This window comes from Tamandua tetradactyla, chromosome 6 (genome assembly GCF_023851605.1).
Source record: "Tamandua tetradactyla isolate mTamTet1 chromosome 6, mTamTet1.pri, whole genome shotgun sequence".
In the NCBI taxonomy this organism is placed as follows: Eukaryota; Metazoa; Chordata; class Mammalia; order Pilosa; family Myrmecophagidae; genus Tamandua; species Tamandua tetradactyla.
Window position 1 is genome coordinate 58,803,564 of NC_135332.1, and position 19,099 is coordinate 58,822,662.

Genomic DNA, 19,099 nt, shown 5'->3' on the forward strand with positions numbered 1-19,099 from the left:
AGTACCTAAAACTGTAGAGTTGTGTTCCAGTAGCCATGTTTCTTGAAGATGATTGTATAGTGTTATGGCTTTTACAACGTTTGACTATGTGTCTGTGAAAACTTTGTGGCTGATGCTTCCTTTATCTAGGGTATGGACAGATGAGTAAAAAAATAAGGACAAAAGATAAATAAGTAATGGGGGGATAAGGAGTAAAAAAAAATTGGGAAGACTGAAATACTAGTTGTCAAAGCGAGGGAGGGATAAGGGGTATGGGATGTATGATTTTTTCATTATTCTTTTTACTTCTTTTTCTGGAAAAAAATTAAAAAATGATTATGGTGGTGAAGACACAACTATGTGATGATATTGTGAACCATTGATTGTATACTTTGGATGGACTATATGGGCGTGGAGTTATCTCAATAAAAAATATTTAAAAAAAGAATGAGAGCTGTACAGAAAATTTGTGTCATCTTAGAGAATACATAATTCATTATGAACAAAATATAGGTAGAAATATGGGTGTTAAAGGTACTTCTGGCAATACTTTAGAATGAAATAATGAATGTGTGATTGGAAACTGGAAGATCCTTATTATAAAGAAATGGAGAATTTGGCAAAATTGAGTTCTGAGTTGGATGGAAGGCAGAACTTGCAGGTAATGACCTAGGATGTTTAGCTGAGATTTCTAAGCTAAGCATGGACAGTGTAGCCAGCCTGTTTCTTCCTTGCAGCTTATAGTGAAATGAGAAAAGAAAGAGATAAAATGGAAATTAAACTTTTAAACACAAGGAAACTAGCAACTGATCATTTGGAAAATTCTTGGCCTATAGTGTATTCTAAGACTAAGGCCCAAAGTGACTCTATTAGCGCTCTCTCTGAGCTTCCAAGAAATGCGTCCCCAGAGAAGGGGGCTCAATTGAGGATTTAACTGAATTGAACAACCCTTTGCTAAAGAGGGTGTGGCTGAACATGGACCCAATCAGCTGTTTCAGTGGAAGTCAGGATTAGAAATGCAGTTATCCAGGAAGGAACTATGGAAAGTTCTTTCATCTGATGGATTAGACTGCCTTAAACTGCATCAAGGTCAACAAGTTTTTTGCAAATTTGTATGAACAGAAGCAATGACTGAAAGGGATAGAGAAGAGATGGATTAACAAATAATGACTTTAAAGTCAGTACCATGAAAGTAAAGGTCAGGACTGAAAAGCTCTTGGGTTAAGAGAACAGGCTCACCTATAGGCTTAGAGGGGACAGGCCATCTGCCCCACGCTTGGAGAGGGAAGGCCTTGTACCCCTTTGCTTAGGAAGAGTGCTACTACCTCAATGCTCAGAGAGGGTGGAGCCTGTATCACAGGGCTCAGGGAGAGCATGGCTACTGCACAAGTAGTAGCAGTGGAGCTGCCATTCCATCAGGTGCAGAGGACAAAACATTGATCCATAGTTGACTCTCAGATCTGAAAGGTGATGGGGAGTTTGCCCTGCTGGGTTTCAAAACTGTTTGGGACTCATGACTCCTGTTTTCCTTCTAATTTCTCCCTTCTGGAATGGGAATGTTTATCCTATACCTGTCCTTTCACTGTATACTGGATGCAAATAACTTTTATGGTTTCACAGCTTCATAGAGATGAAGAGGAAATTTGTCCCAGGATGTACCACACTCATAACTGATTTTGATGATACTATGTATTTAGTACTGTTAAGTACCTTTGGAATACTGTGATGGAATCACTATATTTTGCATTTGGGAAGAACATGTTTTTGGGGGGTCCAGAAGGTGGACTGTTGGGGATTGACTCATGCCCCCGACAAAAAGGCAGGTTCAGGTCCCAACCCCTGGTCCTGTGGATATGAACCCATTTATAACTAGGACCTTCGAAGTCGTTGTTAGTTAAAGTGTACTCAAACTGAATGAGGTTAGGTTTTTACTCTGAAACGGCTGAAGTCCTTATAAGCAAAGGAAATTGGACACAACAGAGAAGCTTTGGGGAGTAGCAAGAAGCTAGAAGTCAACGGAATCTGCCAAGGAAAGGAGAAGACACTGCCAGGTATATTGTAATGTGATAGAAAAGCCAAAGAACCCCAAAGATTGTCAGCCAACTATAGGATACCAACCTTATAGCCTCTGAAACCATGAGCCAATAAATTCCTGTTGTAAAGCCAATGCATTATATGGGATTTATTTTAGCAGTTAGGAAACTAAAAATAAGGCCAAAAAGGGATTCCTCTAGGGGTCTGGGGGTTCTTTTATCAAGAAATCCCAGCCTCTATGTCCTACGCAGGTATCTGAGTATGTGTGTATATGAGCATACTTGTTAATCATTGAGCAGACACAGACATTTTCATACTCTCATCACTAAGATGAAGTGGACATAGCTCCTGCCCTTAGGGGACGCACATTCTTGGAGGAAGATTCACATATATACAGGCAACTACAGTGTGGAGTAATGAATGCTAGTTGGCTGATTCAGAAATTGAACCCAGGTCTGCCTTTCTGCTCCCCCACGTTACCTCCTGATATGTGCTCACTGGTGTGTGTATACCTCTCCTTGTGAATATGTTGTGTGTGACTGTTAAGTACATGGGTACCTTAATCAATAGATGAATATGAGCCATCAAAAGGTGCCCCAGTGGACATGTGTTACATGTGTGTATCTTTGTATTATAGGGCATGCGCATACCCATTTATATGCATTGTGTACTTTTGCTCACAAATGGTCATATATGAGTGTGCGTACATGTTTGCAAGCTGCTGCATGTTTGATTTCATAAGTGTATGTGCACTCATTTATGCATATGTGAGGGTACTGCATGCACAGCTGCATTTGTGTATATCGTGCACAATGTGTTAAACGTATGACAGGGCATGAAATTTTGGGTACATAAAGTGCATGCCTTTTCACGAGGTTGGGTATGTGCCTGGGTTTTGTTCCGATTTGGCCACCCAGGTGCTCCTCGTGGTAAATATGGCCAGTGAGTGTGGCTCCATGGACCAGCACTACTGAGCCCTGCAGCAGCAGCAGCAGGACCTGAGCCCCATCACTTCAACGTGCTTGCCTTCACCTAAAACCAGTTTGGGCAGCAGGAGCCCAACAGCAATAAGGAGATCAAGAGCTCTGCTCATCACACTTACAGTGTCTCTTTCCCCATGTTTAGCAAGGTGGCAGTCACTGGCACTGGTGCCCACCCGGCCTTCAAGTACCTGACCCAGTTTTGCTCCCTTTATCCCTCACCTTCTCTTTGCTGGCTGAGACCCTGGCTACCTAGTCAGCAGAAGCCACTGGCTGGCTGGGTGACCGGGGCCCCTTCTTGATTCTCTCTAGTGGATTGGTATTCTTTTTCAGCACTAACCATTGAGGGGAATAGAAATAGGCATGAGCTGTGGGGTATTCCTGCCTAAGAATATCTCTACCCTTGCTGCCTTCAAGTTCTCCCTTAGAGTCACTCTTGGTGATGTCTCTGGGATTCTATTTTCACATGCAGGGGCTCCCAGAAGGCAACAGGGCCCTCATGTAAAATATTTCGGCTGACAGACTCATGATGGAGAAGCCAAGGTGCAGACAGGGGATGCCACATGCCCTGAAAACACTAATCAAGATGACTAGCAGTATCTTCTGTTGTGAGTCAGAGGTAAAGTATGTAGTCTACGGGAGGAAACCCTAAGTTACAATACAAGGCCTTAATATTTCAGAAATAGGTCCCTTCTCCTGCCCTAGAATTCTCAGAGTCTCAAAATGCAGTCATGGGCCAAGCTTGTCTTTATGTTCATGTCTCTGTCCTAAGGCTTTTCTCCTCTTTTGGGGGCTCCATTTTTGCCTTCTCCCTGTCCAGGCTCCTGGTTGCCTTTGTGCCCCTTACCAGCCAACCCATCCACCCGGAGGAGAACAGGAGAAATAAAGGTTTTGCAAGGCCCCTTCTACTGAGGCAGATTTGCATTTTGCTCTGTGGGTCAATCTTAATGTTTATTATTTTTTTCTGTATGCTTTTATTAGTTCCTTCCCAGTTCCCATTGTTATAGAGCAAACCTGGCCATGTTTTAGAAGCACCTGGGAACTCCTAAAAAGACAAAAGCCTGAGGCCTAGTAAAGTAGGGCCCAAGAATCTGTTTCTTTTAAGCCTTCTTTCCAAGTGATTCTGCCGTAACCAGTTCATGAACTAACATTTGGAAACCAGTAAGACTCTGAGAGTAAGGTAGAGGCTATTCAGTAGTGTGAGGTCTGATACTCTTTTATCAAGTACCTCACGGAATCCCAAAGCTGTAGTTGTGTAGCTCAACTTTGGCTGCACATTGGAATCTCCTGGAGACCTTTATAAGAAAAGTTGATGCTTGAGACTTATCCCCAGAGATTCTAATTTAAGTGGTCGGGGTGTGGCCTGGGCATCAGGATTATAGAAAGCTCCTCTGTAATTCTAAGAATCACTGCCTAAAGGGGAGGGTGAACACTGATACTGGAATTTCAGGTGAGGGTACACAGGGAAACATACTTTGCTCTCTTTTATTTAGAGGCTTCTGGGAAGGAGCCCACCTGGAACTTCTGGAGGTAACTAAGTAGCCCTAGACGGGAAGGTAGCAGAGGCTTGGGATCCAACTGCCAGTGGAAGAGATCAGGCCCCAGGTCATAGAACTTGTGAGAAAGCACATCCAGTGAAAGCGAGAAAAGTTATAACCACTTTCCCTGTTGCATCTCCTCCATCCTGTCCAACGCATCCATCATGTGCATGGGTGACCAAAGCAAATTCAAATGATGCTTCAAAGGGAGAAATCTCTGACTCTCCTCCCCTTTTCCCCACCCCTAATATCACCTATCCCACTCCTCTCCTGGGAGATAATTCTATTACTTTTATGTTTGAATCTTAGAACAACTAATAGGAAATCCTGGCCAATGAGAGCTCTTGACTCACGAGTCATCAGCCAATAAGAACCTCTAGCCGATGAAAACCTTTGGCAAAGAGAAGTATTTCAAGCAATAATACATTAGCCAGTAAGAATTCAGTAAATTGGAGTCAATTCCTACCTACTTCACAAGGCTGTTGTGAGAGTTCAAATGCAAGACCTGTGAACACGCCTAGGATAGCACCAGCTAAATAGGAGGCACTCAATAAATATTTTTTGCATATTAAAAAAAGAGACCTTTAGAAGCCCTAGGCACTAAAAAGATTATGGTGCCTCCACCACATAAAGCAAGATTATGCTTGTAAGGAGAGACTAGCAGCACTGATTGCTGGGTACAAAAGTGCTCTGCTGACCCCACCCTCAACTGTGGCCTTAAACTGGGCTTTGGGAGTCCCTCCAAAGGGCCTGCAGTGGTCAGGCCTGGGCTGTTTTTGGTGAGCTGGCCCTGTGGCCTACAGGAGGCTGGGGAGGCAACTTCTGCCCACTGGTGGGCTGTGGCAGTGTCCCGTGGTTCACCGCTTCACATTTATAGCTACAGCACTTCTCAGTTTACTATCCCTACAGTGGGAGGCCTGGCTCTCTGAAAACCATGGTTGTGGTTTGCTGGATGGCTGCCTGAGTGCTAAGCTGTGAGGGAGGGTCAGCAATGTCCAGGGACAGTGAGGCCCAGCTCTCAACCCCTAGCTTCTTTCTAGAACCTGGTTCAAGGTAGGAGGGAGCGTCAGCATATTGAAGGTTAGGATCACTGGCACCTCTCTCTCACCTGACCTGGTATTCCATTAAGATCTGGAAGCCCTGCCAGAGGGTGGGGGTGCCCCTTCTGGCCCCAGTGGGACTTATGGAGAACAGGAAGGTGAGGGTGAGAGGAGATAAGACTTGAAAAAATGGAAAGAGCCAATGACCAAGGGCTTCTTGGCCACTGAAGTGCCACACTCAGTGGTCTTTTTGGAGTTACCATGAGCTGACAGAACTAGCTTCTCTCCTGCTGGTAGATCCAACTGGCTGCTCACAGAAACAGGGCTGGGTTACCTGGAGCTTGAGCTTTTAAGGGCTGTATGGGAAGCATCAAGACAACTTCTAAGTTCCTGAAGCTGCTGTTCTCAGACCCAAATTTCTTGTGCTGATGGGCTGCACAAACAGCCCATCAGGGTGGCCAGGCCCTGCCTTATCGTGTAACTCATCTCTCGACAGAGGATGCAGCGGGCATCATCTGTTTCACCAAGCAAGAGGCTGAGGCTCAGAGATATTTGGGGAGAGTGAGGTGAGTTATTTAAAGTCTGGAAGCTGCAGTAGAGCTAGGATTGTAACCATAATTCCCAACTCCTCTTCTTTTCACTTCAACATTTTGTCTGAAATAGGGAGTAGGGTCTTGACGGTTTGACAGGTGCCTGGAAGAAGCAGGGTCTGGGTCCTTCTGTGAACCCAGCCCTGAATGTGCCTGACTCTGGTCAGTTAAGGGGCTGACCTGTGAACAGACTGACTCCCTGCCCTTCTCCTTCCCCTCACTCCAGATGAGAAGGGCCAGGGTAGGGCAGGGAAGGAAGGAGCCTGGGACCAGGCATGAAACAGGCCTCTGTGGTGTCTGAAATCTCACACCCTGCAATTGAAGGGAGCCCAAGAAAGCAAACAGGGGAGGAATGGTGGGGCAGGTGAGGCCATGATTACCAGGTGGGTTATGAAAAAAACCCATGGGAGGGCAGGGCCGACCTTGGAAAGTGAGACAGGATGGTGCTACATAAAAACAGAGCTGATTTCACATAAATAGAATACCTATTGGGTGTGTTTCTCTTTTTCATGTTAGGATTTATTTCAGACCCAGTGTTCCCTTTCTCAACAAACATTCCTGGTGTGCCAGCCATGGCAGTTCTGGAAAGGGGGAGCTGGCTGGTTCAGATCATGCTGCCTTTAATTCTAAAGCAACATGTGGTGTGGGTGTACAATTGTAATTGCAAGGGGCAATTCAATTCTTCAAAGGTTTGCTGAGCCCTGCTAGATACCCAGTCTGGGCTGAGAGTTTGGATCATAGAAAGGAATCAGACTTGCTCCCTACACTCAAGGGTATATTTGAGTAAAAAGATAATCACTCTGCAGATCTATCGGAGAGGCTGGAGTTAATTCAGTCTGTGTGAAACAGGAAAGGCTTTACAAGATTTATTCCAAGCAGAGTTTTGAAGGATGAAGAGAGGTTTTTCAGACTCTCCTTTGTTCCTGCAACAATTACCAAGCACCCAATATGTGCCAAGTATCAAACTAGCAATAGGGCTACAACGAAACAGGACACAGCTCCTGCCCATTGGTATGTCTTATAGGAGACAGTCACGTGAATTGTAAAAGCCCAATGTCTTCAGCGTTACAAGAGAACTGTGAGCAAGAAGCATTGGAAGTCTAAGGAAGGAAGCATCTACTCCATGTGGGGATATATGCGGGGTGGGAGCTGGCTTGTCCTGTTGGCTTGGCTGGGTCAGGGAAGCTGTGTTGCATTAAGGAGAAGAGTTACAGTAAGATACAGTTACCAGGTATATTAGTTTACTAATGTTGCCAGAAAGCAATATACCAGAAGTGGAGTAGCTTTTAACAAGAGAATTTAATAAGTTACAAGTTACAGTTCTAAGGCCATAAATACGTCCTAACTAAGGCATCCAGAGAAAGATACCTTGGCTCAAGGAAAGCCAATATAGGAAGGCACGTGTCTGGCATGTGCTGGTCCTTCCAGTTCTGTTGCTTTTAGCTTCTGATGCCAGTGGTTTCCTCTGTGGGCCTTCACTTAGCTCCTCCAGGACATGACTCCAGCTTCTGGCTTGCTTAGCAACTCTTGAAAAAGCACATGGTAATGTCTGCTGGGCTCAGCCTGTGTTTAGGCATCTGCTCTCTCTGTGAGCACTCCAAGCATCTCCAAACATCCATGTCTCTGTCAGCTCTGAAACAACTATTCTCTAAGTGTCTGCATCTGAGGTTTCTCCTTTTAAAGGGCTCTAGTAAACTAATCAAGACCCATCTTGAATGGGTGGAGTCACATCTCCATCTAATCAAAAGTTCACTCCCAGAATTAGGCGTGTCAGATTTCTATGGAAATAACCTAATCAAATGTTTCTACCCTACAATATTAAGTCAGGATTAAAAGAAATGGCTGCCCCCACGAAACTGGATCAGGCTTAAAACATGTTTTTTCTGGGGTACATAATAGTCTCATCCAGGATAAAACATGTTTTTTCTGGGGTACATAATAGTCTCATACAGGCACACTGGGATTGTGCTTCCTTAGGCCCAAGGCTGTGGGACCAGGGATGGGAAGCCAAGGAGCAAAGGACTGTTTTTTTCAGGCCAGGTACCTTATAGACAAGTTGTGTGGCCTGGGAGCATCTGGAGAACTAGATTCTAGCTCCCATTTCTGCACTTATGAGCTAGGAAGGTCGCAGCTACACATTTAATCTCTCTGTGCTCCATTTCCTCAGGTCTTAAGTGGAAATTATGACACCACTAGTCAAACCTACTTGACAGGGTGATGTGAAAAGTAAATGAGATAATGTACATAAAGAACCTCATAGAGATTGGTTCTGCAGCTTCTCAACAAAGGGAAGCTGTCCTACAGAACTACTGTGGCAGGCCTAGGTATAGGAAGGGCCATGAAGATGGAGGAAGAGGAAGTTGGCTCTCTTGATGCCCAGAGGTGCTCCAGGTTTGTGAGGTGGGACCCCATCCCAACATCTCTTCTGTCTTGAATGTCATTTAGAGGTGATGCTCTCTGTTGAAGTCCAGGAGTTTGGGTCAGTCCACCAGCAGGGAGGCCTTAATAGGCCCAGGCCTGGTTAGTCATATAGGTTGTCCATGTAAATGTGGCTGCTTCATGCTCCTTTGATTTCCACTTTTTGTTTCCTATTTCTGAAGTAGGCCTCTTTGGGCAGTGCCAGCCTGCCTCCCACAACTGTGCCAAAGAGTGAGGGTGTGATGATTTGAATTGTGTCCCCCCAAAAGATGTGTTCAAGTCTTAACCCTGGTTTCAAGCATGCAACCCTATTTGGAAATAGGATCTTTAAAGAGGTGATGAGTTAAGATGAAGTCAATTTGGATTAGATGGGCCCCAATTAGGTGTTCTTATAAGAAAGGGAGGATTGGACACAAAGAGACACGGGGGAGAACACCACATGAAATGGAGAAAAGAAAGAAGCCCATGTTAGACAGAGGCAGAGCTGCATCTACAGGCTAGGGAACACCAAGGATTACTGGCCACCACCAGAGACTGGAAGAGGCAAGGAAAGAGTCTTCCCTAGGGGCTTCAGAGGGAGCATGGCCCTGATGACATCTTGATTTTGGACTTCTGGCCTCCAGAACTAATAAACTGTTGTTTTAAGCCATTTAGTTTGTGGCACTTTGTTATGACAGCCCTAGGAAACTAAGACACACAGCTTTCCCCATCTGATTCTGGTACTTTAGTCTGGGTGGTGAGAGTGGCATTCAGGGCTCTCCCAGAGTCCAGAGGACCATGGGAAGCTGGTCTGTACTAAGGACGGGGCTCGCTTCAGCTCACCTGCCCCCTAGGAAAGCTGTAGCATCCCAATTGCTAGTAAGCCATCAGTGGTCCTCTCAAAAACTTGGTGCTGACCTGGCCTTCATGCAGGCCGCCATGGGAGGGGTTTGAGCAAGATGGGCCTTGTGCAAGGCTTGTTATCTGCCAGTGCTTGGCATCCAAAATAGAGTCTTGAGCAGCAGTGAAGCCTTTAATTCAATGTGTTCCAATAGGAGATTGACGTGGGGGTGACTATGATCTGACTGGTCTTGGGCTATAATTAAGAGTTAGAATAAAAAATTACAAGTGTTGTGTGAGCTCGTTTTAAATATAATGTAATTCATACCATCGTCTCTCTTATTTACTAGATGTGAGGTGGAGTCTTTGGCAGTTGGCACAGGTTTTGCGTGACGTGTAGCAGACAAAAATGGCCCTGTCCAGTGATGAGGGCACAGTGGGAGGTCTCCTCAGACCCACAGTATTCCTGACTGCCCCCAGCCCACAAGTGTGCACGTGTCATAGCAAATCCTCTTGCTAACCACATCATCTGTATGTTGTATCACGCCACCTGGTCTTCCTGTCCAGTCTTCCCTGTGCCAGCCCACTGGAAACATCTTTGTAAGACATAGTTTGATGCTAAAGAACCCATTAAACACCACTGCCCACTCCCTTCTGCTGTTAACCCAAACTCCCCTGATTTTTCATGACTTGGCCCCAGCTCCCCTTTCAGCACCATATCTTGGAAGTAGCAGCTGTAGAGTAAAGACGAAGTACAAGGGCCCTGGAATTGAACTGTGAGGGATCAAATTGGGCTCTACCTCTTCTTAGCTGGTATGAGTCTGGGAAAATTACTTAACCTTTAGCATAAGCTCCTTTCCCCACAGAGGTAATAATAATACATCTCACTACTATCATGAGGCTTTTGTGAAGATAGAATGAGATAACATACTTCTAGAGTGATCCTAGGCATGTCTGTTTTCTCCCCAAACCTCAGTTTATCTACTGTTAAAAGGACACAATACAGATAAATCCTGAAACCCAGAGGGATCAGCCTCTCCAAGATGATCAATTAATTACATCCCCTATCCTTTAATGTTGACACCACTTTTCAATATGAAAAAGTCAGAATGGCTGTTGCCCAGAGATCCTTATAGATTGGCAGAGGGATCAGGGGAGAAGGGAGAGATGTAACAGAGAGAATATGACTTAACAAGTACGACTGCTGAATCACTATATTAATATTCTATTTAACCTTCAGTGTTTAGGAAATGCTAGAAGGAAAACTCTAAGATGGTGGAATAGTAGCCTATGACAAACTCTGGGATCTATAACTACTTGAAGTGTGCTTTGAAAATTACTGCTTTTTTCTTTCTTTGCTTTGCATATATGTTATATTTTACAATTAAAAACTGTAAAAAAAAAAGGACACAATAGACTTAATGCCTTTCAAATCAGTAAATTTTTAAAAAATGATATTTCTTTGTATGGTTGGTGGTATATAATAGGCTGGATGGAGTTAGCTCAAACTTCCAGGAATGTAAAGTCAAAATATATACATAAAGTCTTAAAACATGCTTTTACCCTATGAGTAGTAATCTAACCTAAGGGAAAAATAAAATTTTGGACAAAGATTTATGACAACAGCGTTTACATTAATGAGTTTTTATACACCTGAAAAACTAAAAGCACAAATGTCCAACATGAGAGTAATAAGTATTTAAGGTATGTCCATTGAAAAGACTACTATGCCAGTAGTAAAAGTATTTATGAAGAAAATTTAATTATGTTAAAAATGCTTATAATCCAACTTAAAGTGAATAAAGCAAATACAAAATTGTACATACTATATGATCTCAGGTATATAAAAATGTATACAGGAAAAACATTGAGATGGAAATATAACATGAGTTATCTTTGGTGAATGATGAGTGATTGATATTTCCTTCTTTACAGTTTTCAGTATTTTCCAAATATTTTAGAGTGGAAAAATATTTCCAAATATTTTTCAGTATTTCCAAATATTTATGTGTTACTTGTATAGTAATATGTTTCAAAAGAGAGTTGGATGTTAAAATGTTAAATGAGATGATAGAACTTGATGTCTGTGGTCCCTTCTGGTTTTTAACAATTCACAATTCCAATATATTGGGGTTACTCACATAATCTGAGAGGGGACTACAGAGACCCAAATTCTCAAGACCCACCTGCCTTAGTTATAAGTGGCATTGGGGCAGGTCCAGGGCCCAGTTGGAAGTTCACCAACCATGAGGTTTACAGAATACATCTTCACAGACTTCTTTTGAGGTCAGTTGCCTTGCTAAATAAAGAATAAATTCTTTCTGAAATAATCTCAAGGGCTGAAAAATCTTCAGTTGCTTTGGAAATAGGGCAGTAAGAGAGCCCAGCTCTATCTCTGCTACACCTTGAAGCACTGTTGGCCTCTTGTTCTGAGACCAAATGGGTTTTCTGTCTGAGAGGTGAGCTCTTTTTGCCACTTTGGGCAAGGGGCTCAATGGAGCAGCAGGCAGGCTGAGACCCTGTCAGCACTGCTGGCCCCTCTGATGGTAACACATCTGAACTTGGGGACCCACTCATTCCTCACAGACCACACATTCCCCAACTTGGCAGGACATGCAGTCCTGTCTGGCAAGTTGTCCTGAGGGTGGGGCGTCTGGAACACATCAATGGAGGGGGTCACTGTGGGACAGCCTGGTTACGTCCAGTTTTCTTTGGCATCCAGGCCCATGGGTCCTGACCTGGAAGGTCAGTCTAGGTGAGGCCAGATGGAGAGAAGAAAGGAGTCCTTGACACAATAGACTTAATGCCTTTCAAATCAGTAAATTTTTAAAAAGTGATATTTCTTTGTACAGTCAATGGTATATAATAGGCTGGGCAGGAGTTAGTTCAAACTTCCAGGAATGTAAAATCAAAACACATTAGTCTTAAAACATGCTTTTACCTATGAGTAGTAATCTAACCTAAGGGGCCCAACTGGAATTCAGAGGGATACTTCCCTGGGAGAGAGGCCTTGGAGGCCAGTGCCCTTCTCTGGGAATGGGCCTCTGGGCACTGGCCTCCAAGGCCTCTTGACAGGGTTTGGCCAGAACTGATGGCAGCTTGACAGGGTTTGGCCAGAACTTCCATGAGACAGCTGCCTGCCTGCTCCGTTAGAAACAGAAAGACACAGGATTCAGAAGCCAAGAGACTGAGAAAGACAGACAGGCTTAGAGAGACAGCAGGAAGGACAGCCAGAGACAGAGAAGTAGAAAGGCACAGACTGAGAAACAGGCAGAACCTGAGAAGTGGCAGGGAGGCCTGTCATCAAAAGAGAACTATATACAAAAAATAAATCAACACCGATGAATGTACTTAGCCCCACTACAATCAGAGAAATGCAAATTAGAGTACCTCTTCATGTGCCATTTTACACCTACTAAATTAGCAAACATTAACAAAATTATTCTGTCTTATGCTGTTAGGTTGTGGTAAAACTAGCTTAAACACACTGCTGGTGGCAGTGTAAATTAGAGAGCCTTTTAGTGAAGAAATTGGGCAATAGAGTTCTAAAGCTATTAAAATGTTCATACCTTTTAACATAGTAATTGCATTTCTGGGACTGTGTTGCAAGGAAATAATTCAACAGAAAAATAAAAGTTTTGTATATAAAGGTGATTAGTATAATGCTATCCTTTAATGATCAACATGTTAAGGTATGGTTACTCTGAATAATTTTACAATTATCCTAATATTTAAGGATTCTTGTGATATGTGAAAATAAGAAGAAAATAAAACCATCTGTACGTTAAAATGAATAACTGCAAAGAAATGACTGCCTGTTATGTTCAGGGCGGCCCCTCCCCACTGGTGAACAGTGAACAGTCGTTGGGTCCTGACTGGCCACAGACATTCCTGTCTTCCTACCATGGATCTGCCTGCTGCTCCCCATCTGGAGCTGTCCCAGCCATGAAGCCTAATCCACGAACCTCAGACCAGTAGGGAGACAGCCTTGGCGAGGCTGCCCACCTGGCCAGCTCCCTCAGGTGGTCCTGGAGAGTCTGAGTGGCCCCTACTGACCCACTGTGCTATCACACCTAAAGGAATCAAACCAGAAGACCATCCCCGAAGTTGGATCCTCATTTAAGGAAAAGGATTATATGAGTGTGCGGACTCTAAGTGTCCTATTTGCAAGCACAGCAATCTGTTTAAGTCAGTTAAAATCAGGATTCCCAAAGCTGATGATGCATCCTGTGGTGAAGACAAATTGGAACAGACTGAAGGCAAAGGAAGGAGGAATCCTGGGGTTACTTCTGACCTGCTGATGGTAGGCACAAGTCTGATTCTGAACTGGAATCATTCAGTTCTGCATCGTTCCCTGGCCCCTGGTGCCCAGGCACAGAAGGTGGCACCAGTGGGAACTCAATAAATCTTGGAGGAATGAAAAGGAGGGGAGGGAAAGACCACATAGTATATGAATGAGCATGTGTGACCAAACAATTCCGTCTTTATTCAAAGCCTGCCTAGCTTTCCAAATCCACCCTTAATCGTGCGCCAGGGACGCTAGCCCTTGTGCCCGCCCTGCTTACTGGCAGGGGACACCCTGCCCTAACATTCAGCAACCGTGCCTATGTCCAGACAAGTCTAACCGTGTTCATTCATCCACGCAGAGTCACCAAAAATAAAGAGGCTTTAAGACCGTCCCAGCCCTTGATGTGCTTTCAATTTCATGGGAGAGACAGGGGTAAACAACGAAGAACATTTCAATGAACAACTGTATGAGTGTCAAAAAAAAATGCATAGTGGCTGTGGGGAGTGAGAGTACTGGGGCGGGGGTGGGTGGGTGGTGGTGGTGAAAATGGAGCACAGTCTTAAGGATAGGCAGGATTTTGACTGGCAGAAGGAAACACAGACAGGTGAGACAGTCTGCCTCAGACTTCTCCAGCCCCTCATCTGTGAACCTGCCAGCAGCCAGGACTCAGTGCTAGCCAGTCCTGCTCAGATAGAAGCAGAGAGCCCAGAGGCAGTCTTGGCTTGAATCTAAATTGCTAAGGGCTATGAAATTCATCTTGATCATTCACTTATTCATTCATTTGTTAATTCCACGAACACTTATTACCCACCTACTCTGTGAAATGTTACCATTGTGGGTGACTGGGGATACAGCGAAAACAAAAGTCCTTGCCCTCCAGTGGGGGAAAATTCAAACAATGAACAATTAATCAGCAAGTAAATAATATAAATTCATGTTATGGTAAGCGCTATAGAGAAGTATAAAATAGTGATTGGAGGATAAGAGTGATGAAGGTGGGGGGGCAGGAGAGAGTTGCTCTATCAGAAAAACTTCAGGCAAACCATCAAAATGTCTGGGGACGAGCATTTGAGACAGAGGTGGAAAAGGAGTGGGGGAGGGGGCTGGTAGGAAATGTGATCAAACAGCAGTCATGGCATTGCTCCTGAACTCTGAGAAATTACAACATCTCTTGCATCTCTTAGCTCCTGCTTTGAGATCAAGGTGTGGTTGGGATTGGATCTAGGCCCTGCACAGTAATGCGCTTGACGGGTCCTGGTACACAGCCACTCCTTCCTCCAAAAGTGCCCACTGGGTCATACAAGGACAACTGACAAGCTACACCTGGTGTGCCACTCTCCCAGGATACCAATTTCTGCAGCTTCATTGGTTTCACCAACTACCATCCCTGTGCCCTCCTCTTCATGTTCCCCCAAGGGAGCGTTGTTGAAACTCCAGCATGACTTGAAATCAAGTCACAGAAAGCATGTTACCCAGGAGTGAGCACTAGGAAGATGTGGTTAGAGCATGGCAGATGATGCCAGAGAATTCAAGGCTAGGCTTGTGTAGTGCAGGAGATGGAAAAGCACTTGAAGGTATGTGAGGAAGGGTGTGGAATGTGCTTTAGAAACACAACTTTGGTCACACTTTGGAGGATGCTGAAACCCTGAACTAGGACAATGGCTATGGGGCAAAGCAGATAAGGTAAATCCATTGGGTTGACTTGTAGTGGGGGTGGGGCCCTGTGAGAGAGAAATGAAAGATAATACAGGTTTCTGACAGGGAACTAGTGTGTTATTCACTGAGAAAAAGTGGGCAAAAGTATGTGGGAAGATGGAGTTGGGGGCCAAAGGCAGAGGGCCAGTTTTGGATACTTGGAATATAAGAAGAATCTAGTTCACTGAGGATAAGATATCCAGGCTACAAAGGTCTAGTGCTCAGGAGAAAGGTCTGGGCTGGAGGGACATCAGCATTCAGGCAACAGCTGTGACAGTAAGTGCCTGGATGGAGCACACAAACTGAGAAAATAAAGCCGGGAAAAGAATTCTGGAGGCCACCAACATTTATGAGGTTTGTAGCAAGGGAAGAGGACTGTTCTAGTTTGCTAGCTGCCGGAATGCAATATACCAGAAACGGAATGGCTTTTAAAAGGGGGAATTTAATGAGTTGCTAGTTTATAGTTTTAAGGCCGAGAAAATGCCCCAATTAAAACAAGTATATAGAAATGTCCAATCAAAGGCATCCAGGGAAAGATAACTTGGTTCAAGAAGGCTGATGAAGTTCAGGGTTTCTCTCTAAAGTGAGAAGGCACATGGTGAACAGTCAGGGCTTCTCTCTCAGCTGGAAGGGCACATGGCGAACACGGCGTCATCTGCTAGCGTACTCTCCTGGCTTCCTGTTTCATGAAGCTCCCTGGGAGGTGTTTTCCTTCTTCATCTCCAAAGGTTGCTGGCTCGTGGACTCTCTGCATCTCATGGCTACATCGTTCTGCTCTCTCTGAATCTCCCTCTCCAAAATGTTTCCTTTTTTATAGGACTTCAATAAACCAATCAAGACCCACCCAAATGGGTGGAGACATGTCGTCCCTTAATCCATTTTAACAACCACTCTTGACTAAATCACATCAACCAGGGAGATGATCTCATTACAGTTTCAAATATACAGTATTGAATAGAGATTATTCTACCTTTATGAAACGGGATTTATATTAAAACATGGCTTTTCTTAGGGGGCATACTTCCTTTCAAACCAGGACAAGGACATACTGAAATGGGATGAGTTTAGGGTCATGGAAATTGTGGGAAGAGAAAACTCCATGGAGAGGGGATGGTCCATGGCATCAAATGCTACACGGAGGATGGAGACTAAGAAGAGGCTACTGGATTTGACATCTGGGAACAGCAGGAAGAGACTTTGGGAAGAGAAGATTTGATGAGGCGAAGTTTAAAGGGTAGGGAAAGACTATCATGGTGGGCAAATTTAAGAAGGGAGTGCAGACAGGAGTGGGATGGAGTGAGGTGAGGTGAGGAAGAGGCAGGGAAGAGGGAGTCCATTTTGGGAAGAGGGGAGATGAAGCATTTTTATTGCCTTAGATGAGGCAGCAGGAGGAGAGAGAGAGGTGACCCATAGACTTTCTGCTTCTTCCTTCTTTTCCCACCTCCTCTAATCTCAAGCTGCCTGTGACCTTCCAGGCCCTTCTGTCCAATGTCTAACCTAAATTCCCTCTGCAACATCTCTTTCTAAGTAATTGTTCAGCTTATCTGCTCTTGCTCATCACTGTGTGGCAGGTGGGCAGTCTAGCCCCCGGTGGAACTGGCTTCACTGGTAGAAAAGTTTTCCTTAGGAATGTGAAGCAGATATGACATAGTATTGGGATTACAGTGGGGCTGGCTGATAAGTAATGCTTTCCATGTTTGTGTATAGATTTTATAATAAATAAGTCTTAGAATTCTCCAGTTGACTAAGCCCAAATGCATCTTCCTGTAGCTGTTCACCCCTTGATTCTAGTTCTGATCTTGAGGGTGCCTCTGACAAAGACAAACACCTTGACAGTGGAGTGAGGTGGTGCCCATGGTCTTCTTGTCTGGGGCTTGGACGTCCTCAGCTCTTCTGTTGGACTCTAGGATTTCTCCTGAACACACTGTACCCTTACTACTGTTTCAACTGGATATACTACCAGAAAAATAGGTATTTATCCCTCTTAAACCAGTAGAAGTACTAATGCTTAAGAGCACACATTCTGAAGCCAGACTACCTGGTTTGAATCTCAGGCAGCTCTGCTTCTTCCTAGCTTGTAACCTTGGGTAAGTTGTTTAACTGCTCTATACTTCAGCATCCTGACCTATCTCATTGGTATGTGAGGAATACACGAGTTGTTCCATATAAATTGCTTAGAACGGTGCCTGAAGGTGAGCAAGTGCTCATTATATGTTCACTGCTCTTAGATAATAAAGCTCCTTTTGGGAGGGCATTGGAACTTCCTTTCAGAACTGGGGAGAGGACAGGAGCGTTCTGCCTGAATCAACAAGAGCATGTCACATGAAGATGTTTTGGCTTTTCTAAGATGAACATGGCTAGGGCCCAATCCTGCATTGTAGAATATGGAAAACAAAACTAGATGCCTGAAGCATCTCCAGAGTGTTTAGGAAACTCAGAGACACGAGAATCCAACCTGGGGGTAGAGAATGGAAAGAAGCTACAAAATTGCCTCTTGGAGAGTGCTGCAACGCCCAGAGGGAACAGAGTGCTGGCAATTGCTCTCTCTATCTCAGAAGCTATTGTCCTTGAAGCCAAAAGCGTAGGAATTTCACTTAACAACCATCACCTCAGGCCTGGTCTCTACTCTGTCCTGCTTAGCACTCCCCAGCAATTTCTGCTCATTGGAGGCAGCCTTGGCTGGGTACAGGGGTTGTCTGCCCTCTGCTGTCCACTGTCAACTATGACACAAACTTAAAGAATGTGCCTCAGAGGGCACTGCAGCAGAGTACACTTCAGAGATGCATATTTCTCCAATTTTTTTTGACAGTGACTCCCAGGAGGAAATATATTTTATGCTGTGACTGTACACAGAAGTTTCACAAAACGTGTCTTACCTTTACTGCAGGTGAGCATTCTGTCATTTTCCTATTTTATTTCAATAAGAAAAATGCTGGTTGCAAAACCACTAAATCAATGTCACATCCCCTGGTTTTCCTCTGAAATTCAGAAAACATTAATTTAGTATAGCAAATCAGTACCCTAGTCTTCCAAACTTTAGTCATTGTGTACTGTACTCATGTACTCAGTTCAAACCTTTAGACACAGCCAAGGCCAATTTTTTATGGAATTAGATTATTTTTCTTCAAATCAATTCACTTAAAAAATTGTTTTAAATGCCCACTATAGCCGAAGTAATATTGGTGAAATTAAAAATTTCAAGGCTGGTTTTTATATATATAGATATACACAGAAATAAATATTTAACTATTAAAATTTAAAAATAAGTTTCTTTCTTTAGTTCCTAAAATCATTCTGCATACCAGCAATAATCTAAATTCCTCTGGGACGCGCTGATCAAGGGATTAGTCCAAACCTCTCATTTTACAATGGGGGAAATGAGAATTAGAGATATGAAATCATTAACTTAAGGCTATTCAAAAGATCATCGCTGTCCTTATTTCTCAGTTGATGGGGAGAAATGTGTTCTCTGGTCACAAAATGGAAAGAAGAAAAAAAAAAGAAATGTTATTCCTAGGCCTGCCCAAATGCTGTGCTAAGTTAATCGGTCTTGTGTCATTTGGAGAGAAGTCCTACCTTAAAGTTTCATCAGGGCTCACATATCAGTTTATAGCCACCTTGAAAGAGCCATTTTAAGACCTTCTTAAGTTCTATATATTCTTATTTTTGGAGGTCCTGATCTATATATAACATACATATTAAAATTTACCCACATTAA

General features: G+C 43.9%; 1 protein-coding gene across 4 annotated transcripts in view; it reads right to left on the reverse strand.

Moving 5' to 3' along the window:
* The window catches only part of C6H17orf100 (chromosome 6 C17orf100 homolog), a 109,804-nt gene that overhangs the window by 72,992 nt on the left and 17,713 nt on the right, over window positions 1–19,099 (reverse strand). For 2 of the 4 annotated variants that reach the window (XM_077165628.1, XM_077165623.1), the window contains one exon: window positions 15,913–18,359. The exons of the other annotated variants lie outside the window; for them this stretch is intronic. The gene's annotated coding sequence lies outside the window, so the exon portion shown is untranslated. Of the gene's footprint in view, window positions 1–15,912; window positions 18,360–19,099 lie in introns of those variants that run through there. 4 annotated transcript variants of the gene reach the window in all.